The sequence below is a fragment of the Oncorhynchus kisutch genome, linkage group LG23, assembly GCF_002021735.2.
Source record: "Oncorhynchus kisutch isolate 150728-3 linkage group LG23, Okis_V2, whole genome shotgun sequence".
Lineage (NCBI taxonomy): Eukaryota > Metazoa > Chordata > Actinopteri > Salmoniformes > Salmonidae > Oncorhynchus > Oncorhynchus kisutch.
The window spans coordinates 13953282-13976277 of record NC_034196.2 but is presented as its reverse complement, the minus strand read 5'-3'; the positions used below and the strand labels follow the sequence as shown (position 1 = coordinate 13976277).

At 42.2% G+C, this 22996-nt stretch overlaps 1 pseudogene; it reads right to left on the bottom strand.

Annotated features, from left to right (window-relative positions):
* Positions 1-1241: 1241 nt before the first annotated feature.
* Positions 1242-21418, bottom strand: LOC109868172 (bone morphogenetic protein 1-like; annotated as a pseudogene).
* Positions 21419-22996: the final 1578 nt, after the last annotated feature.

Genomic DNA, 22996 nt, shown 5'->3' with positions numbered 1-22996 from the left:
TTTCATGGATTTAATGGATTAATAAAGATAGAGCGTAAGTGAGGGAGAGGGAGAGGGAGAGAGAGAGAGAGAGAGAGAGAGAGAGAGAGAGAGAGAGAGAGAGAGAGAGAGAGAGAGAGAGAGAAAGAGAAAGAGAGAGAGCGAGCAGTTCAAACAAGCACATGGAAATGTTGTATACCATTACTAGCACTTTAAGGAAAGTATTGTCATTCCAACATGCAGGCTGACACAAAAACATAAATCAGTAATTGTTTCATGGATTTAATGGATTAATAAAGATAGAGCGTAAGTGAGGGAGAGGGAGAGGGAGAGAGAGAGGGAGAGAGAGAGGGAGAGGGAGAGAGAGAGAGAGAGAGAGAAGAACACTGGGATAAAAACTGAACGGTGAAACAAACATTAGGAACAGTTATTGAGGACAGCATGGGACTTATGATTATGTTGGTCCTTCTGTGAAGTATATATTTGGGCCAAATCATCGAAACAAATGGAAAAGAACAGACCACCATCTTACACTATGTTTATTAACTTAGCCCTTGAAAAGAATGACAACAAATGTTTGTTTTTCTTGTCGGGCTAACATTAGGGGGGGTCATCCCTGTTCTGCAGTGGAGGACCATACAAATTACAGCTGTGTGCTCAAAACACATTTCCCTGGTTCTCTCTGTCTTTCCTTATCATTCACGTGCACCCGAAATGATATACAGTAGTTTCAGTGCCAAGAATTAAAGTCAAGAGTCAATTGTCATATTTAGGAATCAACCTTTTATCAAAGCCACACCAAAGCAAGGTTAGCTACCCAAGAAGATCATGCTCAGCTGAGAACCCAAATTACCCAAACGCCACCCAAAGTCAGGTGGCCGGGGAACTGGGGATTAGTCCCTATAACATGTTACATTTGAGTCATTTAGCAGACTCTTATCCAGAGCGACTTACAGTATTGAGCGGATCAATTCTTTTTTTACCGATACTGGTCCCCTGTGGGAGTCAAACCCACAACCCTGGTGTTTAACATTGCCATGCTCTACCAACTGAGTCAGATATGTACCCTGACCATTGTGTATCCTGTACAGTAATACCACCACCCCACTGTTCCTTACAGGCCTATGGGATCTTTTTAGTTGAGAAAATGAAAATCTTTGGGGGGAATTAAATTAAAGTCTCCCCCACATATCTACCCTGTCATCCACCCTCCCTAATCTAAATGATACAAACTTGAAAACACTGTCTATTGCTGCATGGCTTCACTCCTTACAGTTGTGATTGGAGGGTAAGGCTTTGGGCAGTGGGTGGAGGGTGGAGTGTGGGGGGACAGCTATCCAAGCCCCTTCTGCTCGTAGGGAACTGGGAGTATCAAAGCATTGGGGTGCACATTCTCCTCTTAAGTCTGGGGAAGAGGGGTTCATGTGCAAAGGGTCTTTGAACCTTGCGCTGGTGTACCGTACCTGGAATCCCTTCTTAATGCTGGTGACATCAGGACTATATAACGATGGCATCCCCAAGCAGAGTAGGATCTCCTCAGGGGGATGAAAGAAAGTGAGCGAGAAAGAGAGAGTCAGAGAGAGTCAGAGAGAGAAAGGAGAGAGAGTCAGAGAGAGAGAGAGAAGAAAGAGAGTCAGAGAGAGAGGAGAAAGAGAGTCAGAGAGAGAGAGAGAGAGAGAGAGGAGAGAGAGAGAGAGAGAGAGAGAGAGGAGAAAGAGAGAGTCAGAGAGAGTCGGGGAGAGTCAGAGAGAGAGAGGAGAGAGAGAGAGTCAGAGAGGGAGAGGAGAGAGAGTCAGAGTGAGAGAGGAGAGAGAGTCAGAGAGAGAGAGGAGAGAGAGTCAGAGAGAGAGAGGAGAGAGAGTCAGAGAGAGAGAGGAGAGAGAGTCAGAGAGAGTCAGAGAGAGTCAGAGAGAGTCAGAGAGAAAGGAGAGAGAGTCAGAGAGAGAGAGGAGAGAGAGTCAGAGAGGGAGAGGAGAGAGAGTCAGAGAGAGAGAGGAGAGAGAGTCAGAGAGGGAGAGGAGAGAGAGTCAGAGAGGGAGAGGAGAGAGAGTCAGAGAGAGAGGAGAGAGAGAGAAATAATCTTACACTTCTACATTTTAAAAGTATCAAACACCCCTGGCATTTTGTGAAATGCTACATACAGTAAACATATGTACAGTAGCTGTTACAGTCTAGTAGGTGTACTGAAACCTTTGGTCGTCCTTACCCCAGATCCACAGTAACAGCCAAGCCTTGGGGCCTTGATATCAGCACCGTCAAATAGCTCCACGTAGTCGTAGCCGCAGTCTGCCTTTTCCTCAATCTCAAAGGTTTGGAATATGAGCTCTACTCTGTAGCCCTTCTCAGCAGAGACCACCCATTGGCAGTCAGACACCCTTGGGTAGTTGTTATCCCCAAACTGGGCGTGGGAGTAAAGATCTTTGGTCTTGACCTCAGCTTTAATGCTTCCTCCACACTCTGAGAACGCACAGCCACAAAATGAGAGACCGAGGCTTAGAGAAGGAACTCATTCAGATATGGAATGTGCAATTTAGCAACACATAATTCTCTGAGAGCCAGTTATTTTCCCCCCAAAAAATCCACTACATTCCCTGTGGTATTGTGTAACTTTATACGCGTGAGTTGAAAGAGACCACTAATCACAGAACCAGATGGCAACATGGACATTGTAACCCTCAATTTATGCAGGTTTAATTCCTTGAGATGAATCCTCTCATTATTCAGGGGTCCTGACAAAACCACATATGTTGTTCATGCATTACTAACATAATGTACTGTACTTTAGTGATGATATAATACAAACAAAACAAAAAACTGAAATATTGCCATCAGCATACAAGAAGAAATTTGCATCAGTGGACACAAAGCCGATCATTAATGATGAAGGAGGTTAACAATGGTCCCAGGATCAAATCCTTGTGGCCCATCCTTTTCAACCAACTATAATTGGAGTTGTCTCTGGGCTAACGCCTTTTTGAATGATTTGAGAGACAAAATGAGCCCACCTGGATCAAAGGCCTTGCTAAGATCAATGAATACCTCTTAACTGGTCTGCTGAGATTGATGGATTATTTATTGTTATTATCAATATTTTAAATAGGCTATGGCAGTGGATTGACCAGACCTAAATGAAAAAGTTGAATAATTGATTATACAATCAATATTAGTTGATTATTCAAATTTCTCTGAAATAAATAAAAAACATGATAGAAGTTCGCACATCTCCCCATGCACAAGTAAGAAGGATCCATTTCAGTCCTTTCCTTTCTGGTGTCACAAAATCCAAATGCCAGTGTACGTGTCACCCACCTGCACTGTCTCAAAGCCTCTCTTCTGGACTAAGTTGTCAGAGAAGAAGCTCAGGAACATCTTGTTGCCGCTGGAGATGACTGGCGAGGGTTTCTTGGTGCCACGGAAGCATCCTAGACTGGGGGCCCAACCGTCACGCCCATTGTAGATCGCCAGGTGGTTGTAGGCACACTCCGAATGAGCCTCCATGTCGATCTCTTTGAAAACCTGAAAATTGTATGAAGATTCAGCGAGGTAGGTGGTAAGAATCTACATGAACCTTATTCTGATCATGTCTATGTACTGTTACAATGTAAATTACAAGCATGACATAACGGTGCTATTAAAACAATGCCAATCTTGTCATGATATTAGCAGTAAACATAGAAGTTTGATGATGTGGCCTGGGGTGGTAGAGAGGGCCCAGGTACAGGCCTTCTTGCTGCGGTACTTTTCAGGCCAGTTGGGGCTGGCGGAGAGGCCTGGACACACTGCTTACCACATGATCACAGCCGGCTGGAAAAGAAACATTGCCGAACAGCTCAGTAATCCAAGAGGACAGATCATATCCCCAGCTCTTTGATTTCATGAGCCATGTAAAGTAGGATGTCAAGGGCTTTATGTCATTCCTGGATGGATGGATACGGCCTTTCTGGGTGATACGGCCTTTCAATATCAGGCCTGATATTGGGCGTTGTGAGCAGCGCTGTGTGAATACCCTGGACAGCTACCAATGTGCCTCTGACCCTAGTTCTCCTAAAACACCATCAATGTAGTATGAATCACATCTTCACCATCCCACTCACAGGACAGTCTCAAGGTTTTTAATTGAATAATGAGCTTCTCAGGAAACAAGTATCCCAATATTGAGACCATTGTATTTAAAAAGCTGTCATCAATCATTGTCTTCTAACTAAATGTTGATATTCTTTACGACTCTGAGAGAGCTCACTAGGTTGCTACAAACTGCTACAGTAAGTGAAGTTAATGAGAACGTCAGGTCCCACCTACAGTACCAGTCAAAAGTGGTACTTATTAATTCAAACCAAAGGACAGATTTCCACCAGTCTAATGTCCATTGCTCGTGTTTCTTGGCCCAGGCAAGTCTTCTTATTTTTGGTGTCCTTTAGTAGTGACTGACCTTCATGTCTTAAAAGTAATGATGGACTGTCATTTATCTTTATTTATTTGAGCTGTTCTTGCCATAATGTGAACTTGGTCTTTTACCAAATAGGGCTATCTTCTGTATACCACCTCTACCTTGACACAACATAACTGATTGGCTCAAACACATGTAAGAAGGAAAGAAATTCCACAAATTAACTTATAACAAGGCACACCTGTTAATGGAAATGCATTCCAGGTGACTACATCATGAAGCTGGTTGAGAGAATGCCAAGAGTGTGCAAAGCTGTCATCAAGGCAAAGGGTGTCTACTTTGAAGAATCTCAAATATAAAATGTATTTTGATTTGTTTAACACTTTTTTGGTTACATGATTACAAATGTGTTATTTCATAGTTTTGATGTCTTCACTATTATTCTACAATGTAGAAAATAGCAACAATAAAGAAAAACCCTTGAATGAGTAGGTGTCTCCAAACTTTTGACTGTATGTTGTTCAGTTATTCAATATGCACTAGGGTGTAGACTAAAGCTCTACAAAATGAAATAAGCATCCATTATCGTTAAGTAGAGTAATTTTGAATACCATATTTCGAGTGGCATTAGGAAAGAAAAATAACTTTAGCGCTAGCAATGGAAAATGTATACTACGCAAAGTGCAATCATGTCCTCTTGATGCAAAATAAAGTTTAAAAAATTAAAAACGAATGTATCCTCAGATGCCAATCAAAGCATGATGGAATCATTTTCATAATTGACTTTGAATCAGGTCTTGTTGCTCTGGAATATGTGAAAAGGCTCTTTGCATGTATCCTAGCTTTTTCAAAATCCATTTAGTGCATCGTTGATAATACAACTGTGATGAAGTGCTATGACTGTTCTAAAAACACACTGTTTCCTCGGATAAAGGAGGATCGTTGAGGTGGCAGACACTGAGTTCATGAATAAGTTTGTGTCTAATTGATGTCCAAGTGATAAAGAATATCAACATTTAGTTAGAAGTCAGGGACTGATTAGTGTTTTTTAACTACAATGATGTCACTATTGGGATATTTATCTCCTGAGAAGCTCATTATTTCATTAGGACAATTGCTCAGATGGCTATTTGGTGATGTTCGACTGTGGCTTGAGTTGTTTAACACCTTGAGACTGTCCAGTGATGGTGAAGTTGTGTGATTCATACTACGTTGGCGGTGTTTTTAGGAGATGGATAAGTAAGCACCCCTTGCACTCACCCTCACAGCTGTGCCTGTCTGAGGCGAGCTCAAAGCCAGGGCCAGAGGCGCATTGGTAGCTGCCCAGGGTATTCACACAGCGCTGCTCACAGAGCCCAATATCAGACTTGGAACACTCGTCCATCTCTACCACTCACAGAAGCTGTCAGGATATACCATTAAGAAGAAAGGAACCAGAGGAAGCCATCACTTCTGCTGCACATTGTATTAATACTTTCACTTCCTTCACATAGTATTTCCAGTCGACAGAAATAAAGAGTTCATAATATACTCCATCTCTTTCATCCAGAAAGGCCGTTGTGAAATCCCATGAAGGAAAAAGAGAAAATGAAGTTAACATTTCGAAGACACCCTCAGACTTCCCTCCCATTGAAGGAGCGTACACTAACCACAACATCATAATGCAAATGGCCAAAGTAAAATGATTGAAAATGTTATAGTGTACACACAGGTGGACATCCTGCCTTCCATCTAAAGCCCACAAATAAATCAAATCAAATCAAATCAAATTTATTTGTCACATACACATGGTTAGCAGATGTTAATGCGAGTGTAGCGAAATGCTTGTGCTTCTAGTTCCGACAATGCAGTAATAACGAACAAGTAATCTAACTAACAATTCCAAAAAAAACTACTGTCTTATACACAGTGTAAGGGGATAAAGAATATGTACATAAGGATATATGAATGAGTGATGGTACAGAGCAGCATAGGCAAGATACAGTAGATGATATCGAGTACAGTATATACATATGAGATGAGTATGTAAACCAAGTGGCATAGTTAAAGTGGCTAGTGATACATGTATTACATAAGGATGCAGTCGATGATATAGAGTACAGTATCTACGTATGCATATGAGATGAATAATGTAGGGTAAGTAACATTATATAAGGTAGCATTGTTTAAAGTGGCTAGTGATATATTTACATCATTTCCCATCAATTCCCATGATTAAAGTGGCTGGAGTAGAGTCAGTGGCATTGACAGTGTGTTGGCAGTAGCCACTCAATGTTAGTGGTGGCTGTTTAACAGTCTGATGGCCTTGAGATAGAAGCTGTTTTTCAGTCTCTCGGTCCCAGCTTTGATGCACCTGTACTGATATACTAAGTATATCAAATAAACTGATATGCGGAGGAAGACGTAACGAAACTCTTTTATTCCATAAGTCAGCCATGTTAGAAGATGGTTCCACAGATGTTCATGTCAACTAATATATTATGACAAGTCCTTCACTGGTAGTAAATGTTGTAAAGGATTTTGGTGCAAAATTACCCAATCCTGTGGCATCTCATCATCATCACTAACACTAGTCACAGATGGACACTATTCTTGATCTCTGATCTTTGAAGTAGTTTGCAGCAAATCCAGCCTTGTTCACTGACCCATCAGACACAAACTTCATCCAGAGCTGGTTGGAGCTGGTCTTGATGTCATCTGGTTTGTCTTAGTCACAGAAGCAGCCCAGCAGTGGAATGCTCTCTGACTTCCCGTTTCTCACCTCCAGGTAAGTCATAGGCACAGCGGTCATGCCTCTCAATCTGTGGTAGAGGACAGGCAAGGCACATTGGAGAATGTTGACACAGGATGCTCAACTGTCCTACAAATTCACATCTACTCTGCTATGTCGGTTATAAATATGATTATTTCAAACTGACATAGAAATCTCCATCACAAGTCCAATCAAATTGTATTTGTCACATACGTCGAATACACCACGTGTACACATTATCGGGAAATGCTTACTTAAAAGCCCTTAACCAACAATGCAGTTCGATAAATAGAGTTAAGAAAATATTTACGAATATAAACTAAAGTTAAAAATATATATATATATAATAATAAAAAAGCAACACAAGAAAATGACATAATAACGAGACTATATACAGGGGGTACCGGTACAATGCAGAGTCAATGCGCGTGGGTACAGTTTGTAAAGTTAATATGCATAGATAATAAACCGTGAGAAGCAGTGAGTAGCAGCAGGGAAAAGTACACTGCGCATTCAGCACCACGGACAGAACTCTTGTTAACGGGTATGCACAAAAACACAAGAAAGAGAGAGAGCTCAACATTACATTTAAACTACTCAATCAGTGTGAGGAGTGAAATCTCTGATGGGCATTGACTAGAGTAGCGAAGTTAGGTATGGTTTCTGACGTCGCTATGCGTCGGATTGCTGAGAGGTGAGAGTCAGAAAGAGATGATCTGTGCCTTGACTTGTTATATTTCATCACTGAAAATGTCTGTTCACATACATTGGTTGACCCAAAAATGTACAAATCTCTTTTGAGCATGACTCCTAATCTTTGGAAATTTTGTTAATCGAGAGATGCATAGAACCTCGTCAGTGACATTGTTTTGAATAGTTCTCCAATCACTGCATCAGACTGTACATCAATATGCACAAGTTGCAGGTCAGTGGGAGCGTTATCCACATTGAAGGTGAAAGGAGAGGAAACCAACAGCATGTCATTTTCCAACACTTTGAAATCCTCAAAACAACGAGAAAACTCACTGTTCAAAGCACACAGCAGCGATGTGTACTTGCTGGTCATCTGATAGTGACAGACTAGTAATGGGAAGGTGGGTGATATTTGTTGGCTTCTACTTGACGGGTCAGGAGGAGTAATTTACCCTCGAAAGCTTTGACAAGGCTGTACATCTGATGTGCAAAAAGGCCCGTCCCTTGTAGTTTGGAATTCAGTTCATTCATGAGGGCCATGATGTACATGGTGAAGGCAAAGTCAGTCAACCATTCTTTGTCTTGCAGTTGAGGGAAATCCACATATTTTCCTTTCATTTGCAAAAACTCAGCAATCTCTGACTTCAGGTCCCACACCCTTTTAAGCACCTTTCCCAAACGCAGCCATCTCACGTTTGTGTGGTAGGGGAGATCTGCATGACCTGTGGTTTAACGATTTTGCTCTTATGAAGTTTACCACTTTTGTGACTATCCACAACATGACTCATTTTCAGAACACATTTACAGAGCACCTCCTGATGAATAATGTAATGCAGGAAAAAAAACTATTCTGATCTGGATTCAGCTAAGTTACTTGATCTTGTATCCTTTTCAAGAGGCCAACGGTTTTTCCTGTCAAGTTTGGGCACTCTTCATTGACTGCACTGAAGCAAACTCCTCTTGTAAGTTCAAAGTCTGGGGTTATGCCTCGTAAGAATATCAACAACTGCACCATGTCATGTGCATCATTGCTCTCATCCAGGGCCAAGGAGAAATAGGTGAAATATTTTACCTTGTCTTTCAACTGTTGTTCTATATTCTCTGCAATGTACTCAACACACCATGTCACTGTTTGTCTTGACATGGTAACATTTTCAAACAGCTCTTTCTTGTTGGTGCAAAGTATTGCTGCAGAGTCAATGAAACATTCTTTAATGAATTCGCCCTCAGCGAATGGTTTGCTATGTTTAGCCATTTTGTGGGGCAGTACATAGCTAGCTCTCACCATTTTGTCATTATTGTATTGTGAAAAGTCATTGCTGATTTTTCAACTGAGAAAGCAACTATTTCGATGTACTTGCACTCTGCTCAGAAGACATATTTCTATATTTCTCTGCATGCTTCGCCTGGAAGTGTTGGGATAAGTTGTAGTCTTTCAAGACAGCGATGCTCTCTTTGCACACTAAGCACACAGCTTTCCCTGATACCTCAATAAATAAATATTTTGATGTCCACTCTTGCTGGAACACCCTACATTCAATTGTCTACTTTCCTTTTCTTTGAAATCTTTGAAAAACTAATTTTGGCACAATTTCTAGCTAGCTACTATTTGTAACTGTGACGTGTATATCAACTGCCTGTCCTCGTGCAGTTATTTATACGTGCCTTGAAAATAAATGTCCCACAAGCGGTAGGAGTTAAATCATTACACATAGGCAAGTATTCATTGGGCTTTTAATTTGAATAACAAATGTTTTTCAAAACATTACTATCACAAAATCTTTACGTGATCTGAGCATGATTCCGCGGGCCATATTGAATCAGGTTGCGGGCCGCATACTGCCCCAGGGCCAGCATTTGCACAGTCCTGGCCTAGTAAATACACTACCATTCAAAAGTTTGATGTCACCAAGAAATGTCCTTGTTTTTGAAAGAAAAGCAAAACATTTTGTCCATTAAAATAACAAATTGACCAGAAATGCAGTGTAGACATTAATGTTGTAAATGACTATTGTAGCTGGAAACGGCTGCTTTTTTATGGAATATCTACATAGGCGTAGCAGCAGTGCCAGTGAAGGAGTGACAGAAGAGATTGCAAGTAAAGCAAGTAATAACGGAAAGGAAGAGTATGGACAGATTAGAAGTGAGGAAGATGAGGTTTTAGATGATCCAGCACTGTGGCCAGAGAAAGTACAAGACCATGAAAGAGAAGCAAGTGTTCGCAGACTAGCCAACAGGTGTGGTGAGGAGACAAAACTGTATAAAATCATACCCCCAGACTCAGAAGGCAAGCCATTCCCCAACTATTAACAGTACAGTAAGTCAGCAAACAGAAGAGAAAAGGTGCAGAGAGACTGGCTTATTTATAGTAAGAGTGTAAAGGCATTATATTGCATTCTGTGTGTTCTTTTCTCATGAGCAAAGTAAACCATCACCCAGTTCTGAATAGTAAAGATGACTATAAGATATCAATGTAATGGCAGAGGCATGTATGACAAACTACCAGAGGATGAGGAGGGTGTGTTTCACAAGAGCTGTTACTGGAAAGGGAAAGATCTGCCGCATACCGTAACAGCTACAGACAGTCAGCGGCAGAAACAAATCCAGTCAGAAAAAAATAACTGAGCACTTCTAGAAAGGATTGTGGATGTGACACTGTACTTAGCATCTAGGAATCTGCCATTCCAGGGGAAATCACTCCATCTTGATGTGCGTAATGTACATTGCCTAGGCTTACTTGAACTGTTGTCAAATTATGACCTGCTATTACGTGAGCACTTACAGAAAGTCAGGGACAAAAAGAAAGGAGCACGACTGACTCATTACCTCAGCCCTGAGAGCCAAAACTACTTCTCAGGAATATGTGGTCAAAGGGTTTTGTAAACAATACTTTATGAAAGAGAAGATGCAATCTATTACTTGGTAATATGTGATGCAACTCCCGACATTTCTCGTACTGAGCAAAATTTATTATTGGTGAGATATGTACACAAAGATAAAGTTCAGTGAACAGGTGTGTAAACGGGGTTCTTCCTGGGAAGGAGAGGCGGACCAAAATGCAGCGTGGTTATAATTCATGGTTCTTTAATAAAGAAACTGTACATGAATAAACTACAAAAACAAGAAACGTGAAAACCCGAAACAGTCCTGTGTGGTACAAATACTGACACAGGAGACAATCACCCACAAAACCCAACACCAAACAGGCTACCTAAATATGGTTCCCAATCAGAGACAATGACTAACACCTGCCTCTGATTGAGAACCATATCAGGCCCAAACACAGAAACAGACAAACTAGACACACAACATAGAATGCCCACTCAGATCACACCCTGAAACAAAACATAGAAATATACAAAGCAAACTATGGTCAGGGTGTGACAAGGTCACTGGGAAATAATTGAACGTTTTCTTGAATTTAAACATTTTGCTAGAAAGACAGGCAGTGAAATATTGGAAGGGCATGGTATTGACATAGCAGATTGCTGTGGTAAAGGCTATGATAATGGTGCAAATATGTCAGGGAAAGTGAAGGGAATTCAAGCAAACATACTGCAAAATAATCCACTGGCCACATACTCACCTTGTGCCTCCCACTCTCTCAACTCTTAATCTTGTGGGATTACATGCAGCTCAGTCGTGCCCAGAAGTATCAGTCTTTTTTGGCTGTGTGAATCGTCTTTACAATCTGTCAAGTGCTAGCCCAGAACGATGGGCCATTCTCAAGGAAAAGACTGGCTCCTGTCTTAAACACCTTTCAGACACGCAATGGAGTGAGCACATTGCTGTGGTCCAACCAGTGGTAACTAATTTACAGTCTATCATCAAGGCCCTAGACATCAAATCAAATTTATTTATATAGCCCTTCGTACATCAGCTGATATCTCAAAGTGCTGTACAGAAACCCAGCCTAAAACCCCAAACAGCAAGCAATGCAGGTGTAGAAGCACAGTGGCTAGGAAAAACTCCCTAGAAAGGCCAAAACCTAGGAAGAAACCTAGAGAGGAACCAGGCTTTCTGGCTGTGCCGGGTGGAGATTATAACAGAACATGGCCAAGATGTTCAAATGTTCATAAATGACCAGCATGGTCAAATAATAATAAGGCAGAACAGTTGAAACTGGAGCAGCAGCACAGCCAGGTGGACTGGGGACAGCAAGGAGTCATCATGTCAGGTAGTCCTGAGGAATGGTCCTAGGGCTCAGGTCCTCCGAGAGAAAGAGAGAGAATTGCTACCACTAGAGTGAAAGCACCACCAGCATTCAAAAGTGACCAAAACATCAGCCAGGAAGCATAAAAACTGAGAAGTGGTCTGTGGTCACCACCTGCAGAACCACTCCTTTATTGGGGGTGTCTTGCTAATTGCCTATAATTTCCACCTGTTGTCTATTCCATTTGCACAACAGCATGTGAAATGTATTGTCAATCAGTGTTGCTTCCTAAGTGGACAGTTTGATTTCACAGAAGTGTGATTGACTTGGAGTTACATTGTGTTGTTTAAGTGTTCCCTTTATTTTTTTGAGCAGTGTATTAAAAAACAAGTCACCTATTGTGTAGTTATTTATAGTAAAGCATCATAAAAATCTCATGACACAGACAGCTTTGGCTAACATTCGGAACCAAAATTGTTTGCAATAATATTAATATAGGCAAAGGATGAAGGTGGAAACTAGAATCTGCACAATTGTAGTATAGAGCAGCAGAAGCTTATAGTTAGTACATTAATAGCACATATTGTTCACTACATTATTTTAATGTTAGGGGCCCAGTAATCATTCAGGCAGGTTACCTTCGCTTTCTTGGGCACAGGGACTATGGTGGTCTGTTTGAAACATGTAGGTATTACAGACTCGGTGAGGGGAGATTAAAAATGTCAGTGAAGACACTTGCCAGTTGGTCCGCGTATGCTTCAAGTATACGTCCTGGCAGAGGTGTGGACTCGAGTCACATGACTTGAACTCGAGTCAGACTCAAGTCACAAATATGATGACTTGCAACTCGACTTTGACTTTAACAACAATGACTCGTGACTTGACTTGGACTTGAGCCTTATGACTTATGACTTGATAAAAGCACCAAGCACAAATATTAAAAATGATGCTATTAAAAAAAGTGTGCAGCGCATCAACTCTTCATTTAACAAATTACAGTTTGAATCGGACAGCAGCCAATCAAATTGTGCCAGCTGAGAAAAGGTTGTGCGTGGCAATGCAGAGGAACGTTCAAGGACACATTATTGCATTTCTGTTAGTCACATGTCTGTGGAACTTGTTCAGTTTATGTCTCAGTTGTTGGATCTTGTTATGTTTATACAAATATTAACACATGTTAAGTTTGCTGAAAATAAACGCAGTTGACAGTGAGAGAACATTTATTATTTTGCTGAGTTTAAAATATTAGCTCAAAAGTACCTAAATATAAACCGGCACCTAAATATAAACAGTACAGTCACCCAAAATAATTTCCGGCATCTATTTCAGTCCAAGTCAAGCACTGCATACAAGTACATGATTGAGTGAAAATGACATTCCACTTCCCTTTCTGCTTCATAATCTTTACCTCAAATGACTGGAAGGAGAGGCCCACATGGAAATCCTGTGCTACTGTGATCTTCCACACACACTCTTTGCTGGGCCGGTAGTCATCCGGGCGGTTAGGTGACTGGATCTGGCCATTGTTCCTGTTCACCTCTCCCCCACAGATGACTGGTGAGAGAGGAAGGGGGGGTACACCTTCCATGAATTCTTCTAACAACAATATCAACTTCCCTCTTTTTTTAAATCAAGGGAATATAGTGGCAAAACATGAGATTTGTGTTTAAGTGTTTATAGCGCTTACGTCATTTGAATATTGCAGAAAACTAAGGCTTTTCAGACACTAAAAGAAGGACATTTAGACAATATACAGACAATATGGTCAGTGGTGAAATGGCTGATGTTACCTTCATACATGGCTGAGAAACCCTTGCCCACCCAGTTGCTGCTGCTCCTGGAATCTATCCATAGCCGACAGTCCGTGGAAACAATGAGGCCAGGTAGACTGTCCCCACAGTAACGTCCTGATATGAAAGATAAACAAATAAAAACACAACAACAACAACTCCAGGGTAATGACTAATAACAACACTGAGGCGGGCAGCTCTTAGTTAATCTCAGTTACACAGACAGCTGGTGAAGTCTAATCTTTATGCCTCAGTGTATTATTCTGAACATATTGTACATTCTATTGAAATTCTCTACATTTTCATAAACTGTTCTGCTCTAGGAATTAAAAATCTCAGGTGAACATTAAATTAGGCACAGATGTTTTCTAAATTACTTATTGGCAGATGTAGACAGCAGGCCTCTCTGAAGAGTTCCCTGTGGATGGGTTCCACTCTAAATCTTCGTCCATGTAAAGACCTTTCAGAGGGGTTTTTCTCCAGAACTCATTTCCGTCCTCCACATGGTCATACCAATACAAGTGAGTCCTGTAGAGGTCCATGGAGGTAAGGTTCAAAAGGATCTGTGAGAGACAGACAGACAGACAGACAGACAGACAGACAGACAGACAGACAGACAGACAGACAGACAGACAGACAGACAGACAGACAGACAGACAGACAGACAGACAGACAGACAGACAGACAGAAAAGAAAAGAAAAGAAAAGAAAAGAAAAGAAAAGAAAAGAAAAGAAAAGAAAAGAAAAGAAAAGAAAAGAAAAGAAAAGAAAAGAAAAGAAAAGAAAAGGAAGGAGTAAAGTTTGTTAAGGGTAGCACACTACATTTGAGTAATTTAGCAGGCACTCAAATCAAATCAAAGTTTATTTGTCACGTGCGTCGAGTATAACAGATGTAGACCTTACAGTGAATTGCTTACTTACAGGCTCTAACCAATAGTGCAAAAAGGTATTAAGTGAACAATAGGTAAGTAAAGAAATAAAATCACAGTAAAAAGACAGGCTATATACAGTAGCGAGGCTATAAAAGTAGCGAGGCTACATACAGACACCGGTTAGTCAGGCTGATTGAGGTAGTATGAACATGTAGATATGGTTAAAGTGACTATGCATATATGATGAACAGAGAGTAGCAGTAGCGTAAAAGAGGGATTGGCGGGTGGTGGGTGGCGGGACACAATGCAGATAGCCCGGTTAGCCAATGTGCAGGAGCACTGGTTGGTCAGCCCAATTGAGGTTGTATGTACATGAATGTATAGTTAAAGTAACTATGCATATATAATAAACAGAGAGTAGCAGCAGTGTTAAAAGAGGGGTTGGGGGGGCACACAATGCAAATAGTCCGGGTAGCCATTTGATTACCTGTTCAGGAGTCTTATGGCTTGGGGGTAAAAACTGTTGAGAAGCCTTTTTGTCCTAGACTTGGCACTCCGGTACCGCTTGCCATGTGTAGCAGAGAGAACAGTCTATAACTGGGGTGGCTGGGGTCTTTGACAATTTTTAGGGCCTTCCTCTGACACTGCCTGGTGTAGAGGTCCTGGATGGCAGGCAGCTTAGACCCAGTGATGTGCTGGGCCGTGCGCACTACCCTCTGTAGTTCATTGCGGTCAGAGGTCGAGCAATTGCCGTACCAGGTAGTGATGCAACCATTCAGGATGCTCTTATCCAGATGGACTTACAGGAGCAATTAGGGTTAAGTGCCTTGCTGAAGGGCACATTGACAGATTTCTCACCAATTCGGCTAGTCGGGAACCAAACAAGCGACCTTTCGGTTACTGGCCCAATGCTCTTAAAACTTCTTATGGCCTTTGGGGCAGTATTGAGTAGCTTGGATGAATAAGGTGCCCAGACGTGCCCAGAGTAAACTGCCTGCTCCGCAGTCCCAGTTGCTAATATATGCATATTATTAGTATAGTTTGATAGAAAACACTCTGAAGTTTCTAAAACTGTTTGAATGATGTCTGTGAGTATTACAGAACTCATATGGCAGGCAAAGACCTGAGAGAAAATCAAACCAGTGTGTGGGAAATCTGAGGTTGGTTGATTTTCAACTCAGCTCCTGTTACAGTGGGATATTGGTCATCTTGCACTTCCTAAGGCTTCCACTAGATGTCAACCGTCTTTAGAAACTTGTTTGAGGCTTTTACTGTGAAGTGGGGCCGAATGAGAGTGGAATGAGTCAGAGGTCTGGCAGCAGTCACGCCATGGTCACGCGCATTTCACATGAGAGGTATCTCCCGTTCCTTTGCTTTTCTGAAGACAAAGGAATTCTCCGGTTGGAATATTATTAAAGATTTTATCGAACAAATCAAACATATATTGTGGACCTGTGATTCCTGGGAGTGCATTCTCATGAAGATCCTCAAAGGTAAGTGAATATTTATAATGTTATTTCTGACTTCTCCTGACTCCAACATGGCGGATACATTTATTTGTTCTCTGAGCGCTGTTCTCAGATTATAGCATGGTTTCTTTTTCCGTAAAGCTTTTTTGAAATCTGACACAGCGGTTGCATTAAGGACAAGTATAGCTTTAATTCCATGTATAACACTTGTATTTTCATCAACATTTATGATAAGTATTTCTGTAAATTGATGTGGCTCTCTGCAAAATCACTGGATGTTTTTGGAACTACTGAACATAACGCTCCCAATGTTTGTATATAAATATTAACTTTACCGAACAAAACATACATGTATTGTGTAACATGAAGTCCTATGAGTGTCATCTGATGAAGGTCATCAAAGGTTAGTGATTAATTTGATCTCTATTTGTGCTTTTTGTGACTCCTCTCTTTGGCTGGAAAAATGGCTGTGTTTTCTGTGGCTTGGCTCTGACCTAACATAATCGTTTGTGGTCCTTTCGCTGTAAAGCCTATTTGAAATCGGACACTGTGATGGGATTAACAACACGATTACCTTTAAAATGGTATAAGATACTTGTATGCTTGAGGATTTTTAATTATGAGATTTCTGTTGTTTTGAATTTGGCGCCCTGCACTTTCACTGGCTGTTGTCATATCGATCCCGTTAACGGGATTTCAGCCCTAAGAGGTTTTAACCGCTAGGAAACCTGCTGCTCCCAAGAAATCCACAAAAAAATTGTGATGTAAACCTACAACCCATTGGCTGCAAGGCAGGGATTCAACTCCAGAGCCACAGACTCCTGAGGCTATTAAGAGGCTATTTCTGAACAATTCTAAACAGGGAAGACTGAAGCCAATGCACCTCAAGAAAATTCAACCAGAACTATCATCTCCTTTGGTTGTAGGATACGATTTGTTTGTTGTCAAGTGAACTGACAGAACTCACTGAGAAACTCACTGCACAGATATGAACTGAGTTTGACGGCTAGCCTGTGGCTGTTTTCAACCTACTTTCTCTTCAGGTGTGACAGAGATCCTCCAGATACAGTGGACGTAGGCTGCATATCCATTGGGAAAAACCAGGAGAGGAGAAGTTTCCACTACTGTCCTGTAGGCGGTCCCCACACCCTGCCCACGAAACACAACACAGCACACAGTGAAAAAGAAACACACTCTAAACACACCACAGAAATGGATACAGTAAGCTACAATAGATCAACTTTGCTGGGATACAAGAGACAAGCTTTCGTTTCAGCTGTCTCAACTAAGATTTCCCTTAGCCTTAAAAAGGAGGCACAATACCAAGCACTTGATGGTTGCTGATTGATTGGTTGTTGAATTGTAACAACTGTGGCCCGTTCCTGGGGCTTAAGAAGATGCCTCTGAAGTTGAAATCCGCATAAAGGGAAACAGCGCCACTCGTCGCCCCAGTGCATTTGTTCTGGTTTTTGTTTATTTGATGAAAGGTAGAGGAGCATCCAGCATCGTGGTAAAATTAAAATTAATCGTGGCAAATTAGAGTACTCCACTGTTCTATCACATGTGCAAAAATGAGGGGGAAAAAAGTGTTTGTTGTTTGAAGTAACTTCTTTGTTGTTGTAATATCGCAAATGGATGTGGTAGTTTCGCCATTACGGATCCAGCTTTAAGAGAGACATCTCCCTATTCTCTCTTTGCAAAACAAAATGTTTCATTTGTATTCAGCTGATTTTTAAGCCTTTTTTGTACTGTCAAAACTCAACCATTCATCCATCACCATCATTAACAACCGTTCCATCACTAGAAAATAACCATTCATCCTAGATCATTAACAACAGTTCCATCACTAGAAAATAACCATTCATCCTAGATCATTAACAACAGTTCCAGCAATGGAAAATAACCATTAATCCTAGATCACTAACAACAGTTCCATCACTTGAAAATAACCATTCATCCTAAGATCATTAACAACAGTTCCATCACTAGAAAATAACCATTCATCCTAGACATCACCATCATTAACAACAGTTCCATCACTAGAAAATAACCATTCATCCTAGATATCACCATCATTAACAACAGTTCCAATACTGGAAAATAACCATTCATCCTAGACATCACCATCATTAACAACAGTTCCAATACTGGAAAATAACCATTCATCCTAGACATCACCATCATTAACAACAGTTCCAATACAGGAAAGTAAAGACATTTTCACACGGGGTTCCGGTTTGACACTTTTCTACTTTATCGACCTCCCTTTCTGTCCCCCCAGAAGCCAGTTGTCACCCAGTTCCCATGGTAATTCACCCTTGAATGGCAGGCATGTGAAAATGGAGTTGTCTAAACGAGGGCTTTATGCTGTGCCAACGGGCTCAGTGGAGCCCAGCACTGAAAGCCTAGATTGTCCCAAACAAAGACCCAACTGATACCCCTATATTTACCCTGGCCTGCCACCATGACCTTGGCCTCCAAAGTGTTGGTAAAGGTAAAAAAAATAATCTTAGCACCAACAGGGTAACAACATGCACGAGACAGAAATGAGGTATCAGTCTTCTGTGAAATCATTCTAATCACAATCAGGACCCAATCCCTGTGGCATCCCAGGGTTCTTTGAAGTCAGATCTAGGTGCAAAGTGTTTGTTTTGAAGGAGGTGTTACTATAATATGTATATGAATTAGAAGATTTAATGCTTTCATGCACAGTTTAAAGTCTGTGTTTCCCAGCAACAGCCCCAAAACATCACTGCTCTAGAGGAGATCTGCATGGAAGAATTGTCCAAAATACCAGCAACAGTGTGTGAAAACCTTGTGAAGACTTACAGAAAACGTTTGACCTCTGTCATTGCCAACAAAGGGTATATAACAAAGTATTGAGATAAACTTTTGTTATTGACCAAATACTTATTTTCCACCATAATTTGCAAATAAATTCATAAAAAATCCTACAATGTGATTTTCAGGAATTTCTTTTCTCATTTTGTCTGTCATAGTTGAAGTGTACCTATGATGAACATTACAGGCCTCTCTCATCTTTTTAAGTGGGAGAACTTGCACAATTGGTGGCTGACTAAATACTTTTTTGCCCCACTGTAGATAGATTGGGGAATGAAAACCAGGTGTGCAGGGAACAAGACAAAACAAATGGATACATGAAAAATGGAGCTGCGATGGCTAGAAAGCCGGTGACGTCGACCGCCGAACGTCGCCTGAACAAGGAGAGGAGCCGACTTTGGCGGAAGTCGTGACAGTACCCCCCCCCCCCCCCCCATCATCCACCGGAACCCAGCACCTCTCCTCCGGACCGTACCCCTCCCACTCCACGAGGTACTGGAGGCCCCTCGCCCGACGCCTCGAATCCAGGATGGAATGGACTTAGTACGCCGGGGCCCCCTCGATGTCCAGTGGGGGAAGAGGAACCTCCCATACCTCAGACTCCTTGAGCGGACCAGCCACCACCGGCCTGAGGAGAGACACATGGAACGAGGGGTTAATATGGTAATCGGGGGGAAGCTGTAACCTGTAACATACCTTGTTCACGTACAGGACGCCCCTTCAGCAGTGAGGTAATGGGAGCAGCCACCTGGCCAAAACCCTGGAAAAATCTCCGGTAGTAATTGGCAAACCCTAAAATTTGCTGCACCTCCTTTACCGTGGTGGGAGTCGGCCAATTACGCACGGCTGCTATGCGGTCACTCTCCATCTCCACCTCTGATGTGGAAATGCGATACCCTAGGAAGGAGACGGCCTGCTGAAAGAACAGGCATTTCTCAGCCTTGACGTGCAGGTCATGCTCCAACTGTCGTCAAGTACATTGTGCACCAAGGACACATGCTCGGCACGTGTAGCGGAGTATATCAGAATGTCATCGATATACACCACTACACCCTGCCCGTGCAGGTCCCTGAAAATATAATCTACGAAGGATTGGAAGACTGATGGAGCATTCATCAACCAGTACAGCATGAAGAGGTACTCAGAATGCCCTGGGGTGGTACTAAACGATCTCTTCCACTCGTCTCCCTCCCGGATGCGCACCAGATTGTACGCACTCCTGAGATCCAGTTTAGTGAAGAAGCGCTCCCCGTGCATTGACTCAATCGCCATGGTGATAAGAGGTAGGGGGTAACTGTACCTCACCAAGATTTGATTGAGACCTCTATAGTCAATGCACGAGCGCAGACCTCCATCCTTTTTCTTCACAAAATAGAAACTTGAGGAGGCGGGTGAAGTGGATGACCGAATGTACCCCTGACACAGGGATTCGGAGACATATGTCTCCATAGCCACCGTCTCCGCTTGCGACAGGGGATACACGTGACTCCTGGGAAGTGCAGCATCTACCAGTAGATTTATTGCCCTCATTACCTGTATAAAAGACACCTGTCCACACACTCAATCAAACAGACTCCAACCTCTCCACAATGGCCAAGACTAGAGAGCTGTGTAAGGACATCAGGGATAAAATTGTAGACCTGCACAAGGCTGGGATGGGCTACAGGACAATAGGCAAGCACCTTGGTGAGAAGGCAACAACTGTTGGCGCAGATGACGGTCAATCACCCTCGGTCTGGGTCTCCATGCAAGATCTCACCTGTGTGTCATCAATGATCATGAGGAAGCTGAGTGATCATCCCAGAACTACACAGCAGGACCTGGTCAATGCCCTGAAGATAGCTGGGACCACAGTCTCAAAGAAAACCATTAGTAACACGGGGCGGCAGCGTAGCCTAGTGGTTAGAGCGTTGGACTAGTAACCGGAAGGTTGCGAGTTCAAACCCTCGAGCTGACAAGGTACAAATCTGTCGTTCTGCCCCTGAACAGGCAGTTAACCCACTGTTCCCAGGCTGTCGTTGAAAATAAGAATGTGTTCTTAACTGACTTGCCTGGTTAAATAAAGGTTAAAAAATGAACTACGCTGTCATGGATTAAAATCCTGCAGCGCTCACAAGGTCCCCCTGCTCAAGCCAGCGCAAGTCCAGGCCTGTCTGAAGTTTGCCAATGACCAGGAGGAATGGGAGAAGGTCATGTGGTCTGATAAGACAAAATATTGCTTTTTGGTCTAAACTCCACTCGTCGTGTTTGAAGGAAGAAGAAAGATGAGTACAACCCCAAGAACACCATCCCAACCGTGAAGCATGGAGGTGGAAACATCCTTCTTTGGGGATGCTTTTCTGCAAAGGGGACAGGACGACTGCACCGTATTGAGGGGAGGATGGATGGGGCCATGTATCGCGAGATCTTGGCCAACAACCTCCTTCCCTCAGTAAGAGCATTGAAGATGGGTCTTACTGAGACCCATCTGGTCTTCCAGCATGACAACGACCCGAAACACACAGCCAGGTCAACTAAGGAGTGGCTCCATAAGAAGCATCTCTAGGTCCTGGAGTGGCCTAGCCAGTCTCCAGACCTAAACCCAATAGAAAATCTTTGGAGGGAGCTGAAAGTCCGTATTGCCCAGCGATAGCCCCGAAACCTGAAGGATCTGGAGAAGGTCTGTATGGAGGAGTGGGCCAAGATCCCTGCTGCAGTGTGTGCAAACCTGGTCAAGAACTACAGGAAACGTATGATCTCTGTAATTGCAAACAAAGGTTTCTGTACCAAATATTAAGTTATTCTTTTCTGATGTATCAAATACTTATGTCATGCAATAAAATGCAAATTAATTACTTAAAAATCATACAATGTGATCTTCCTAGATTTTTGTTTTAGATTCTGTCTCTCACAGTTGAAGTGTACCTATGATAAAAATTACAGACCTCTACATGCTTTACCACCCTGCATACCACTGCTGGTTTGCTTCTGAAGCTAAGCAGGGTTGGTCCTGGTCAGTCCCTGGATGGGAGACCAGATGCTGCTGGATGTGGTGTTGGAGGGCCAGTAGGAGGCACTCTTTCCTCTGGTCTAAAAAAATGAAATATCCCAATGCTGTGATTGACACTGCCCTGTGTAGGGTGCCATCTTTCGGATGGGACTTTAAATGGGTGTCCTGACTCTCTGAGGTCATTAAAGATCCCATAGCACTTATTGTAAGAGTAGAGCTGATAAGCCCGGTGTCCTGGCTAAATTCCCAATCTGGCCCTCGAACCATCACGGTCACCTAATAATCACCAGTTTATAATTGGCTCATTCATCCCCCTCCTCTCTCCTGTAACTATTCCCCAGGTCGTTGCTGCAAATGAGAACGTTGTTAAATCCAACCTGCCATGTCACACTGAACTTTAGAAGCAACAAAGTGTCAAATAGACTGGCAAATATCAGATGTGATACTCAAAATTCATTAAAATATAGTCAAAGCAATATGGTCAAGTAGATGCCTTCTGGGAATTTGCTGACACCTGTCCATAGGGAATGAGGCTAGTGGGATTGTTTGAAACATTCAATATTTAATGAGCCTTTTGTAAATGGTCTCTTGGTGTGGGAGTAAAATATATGGTGAGATTGCCAGGCAATATAGAACTGAGAGAACAGGGTTGTAGAACAGAATACAGAAAGCAGTGGTACAATCTCCAGTCTACAGGGGCCGGTGTCTGTGAGTGTTTGCTCCATTTGTGTTTTACAGTGCCTAGTGAAGGTCTGCACACCCCTTGCACAGTCTTCACATTTTGAGGCCTTAAAATAACATCTTAATTAGGGATTACGTTGGATTTACTTTCCTGCAGATCTGGGGGGTTTTGCAACTACGGGCACATTTGGCTTCTTTTTTTTAAATGTAGTTTCTTGAAGAAAAACTTTTAGCAATAGAAATACTTATTTCATTTTGTCAGGAACCATAAACTGGTATTGACTGTGACCATTTTATGGATTTTACTCAGTTTTCCAGAAAACATTACCATCACATCATGAAACATTACATTTTTGTTAAAAACTAAATGACTAAAGCAATGGACTTTTG